General features: G+C 38.4%; 2 long non-coding RNA genes across 6 annotated transcripts in view; one reads left to right on the top strand and one right to left on the bottom strand.

The window, feature by feature from the left end:
* The window catches only part of LOC123044802 (uncharacterized), a 12,286-nt gene that overhangs the window by 4,537 nt on the left and 6,933 nt on the right, over window positions 1-816 (top strand). The window lies entirely within an intron of this gene.
* LOC123044801 (uncharacterized) overlaps window positions 1-816 on the bottom strand; it is a 3,444-nt gene that overhangs the window by 834 nt on the left and 1,794 nt on the right. For both annotated transcript variants that reach the window (XR_006420449.1, XR_006420448.1), the window contains one exon: window positions 400-534. This is a non-coding gene — a long non-coding RNA (uncharacterized lncRNA). The remainder of the gene's footprint in view (window positions 1-399; window positions 535-816) is intronic.

Below are 816 nucleotides of genomic sequence, written 5' to 3'. Positions count from 1 at the left end.
GTTTGTGGATAATATGCTTGGGACGGATTCGATAAGAGAACAACAATCAAATAATATGACTTGTACCACTCGCACTTAAAACTGACTAATAGAAAGGAAACCAGGAATAATTTTCCGACAATGTGATCATCAGCGATTCAACATCAAACACAGCTAACCCTACAGTTTGCGCTCAGTATGATCAGGACGAATTCGACATGACAACCACAATTGAACATGACGACTTGCAGGATTCACACATAAACTACATAACGGATAGGAAGCCAACTTAATAAACTGATATACAGTTCTCTAGCCACATTATCAGGATGAGCTGAATGAGAAGTTGAGAACAACCACAATTGATCACATTTCAGTTGCAACCTTGAAGCTTAAACTGCTCAACAGAAACAAAACAACCTGATATTAGTAGCTCAGAAGAAGCCAACAGCAGCAGACTAACGATGATGGATTTGTCCATTTTGCATCGCATCACCATTGAGAGCCACATCAGAGATCAGTGAGTCCTTGCTAGCGATAACAATCTGCCACGATCTGAAAAATTACCAAGCACAAAACTCATAACCAACCGACTGATCCTTTTGTCCACGGAAATGTACACAACATAAGTGCTTGTAATCCAGCATAAGGATGAATTTTGTCATAAATTTTGAGGTTTTTGCCTTGAGGAGCCAGACCGATTTATTGGTAGATGGCCGATAAATCATTTATCAATAAATGCACCAAACCAATTAACACACACATATGAAATTCTTCTTGAATGGAATTTTAATGACAACATATGCTCTTACATTGCATTGCTTACTGTAGTGAACT

The sequence above is a fragment of the Triticum aestivum genome, chromosome 2B (genome assembly GCF_018294505.1).
Source record: "Triticum aestivum cultivar Chinese Spring chromosome 2B, IWGSC CS RefSeq v2.1, whole genome shotgun sequence".
NCBI lineage: Eukaryota > Viridiplantae > Streptophyta > Magnoliopsida > Poales > Poaceae > Triticum > Triticum aestivum.
The sequence above is the reverse complement of the archived record's forward strand: the minus strand, read 5'-3'. Positions and strand labels throughout refer to the sequence as shown.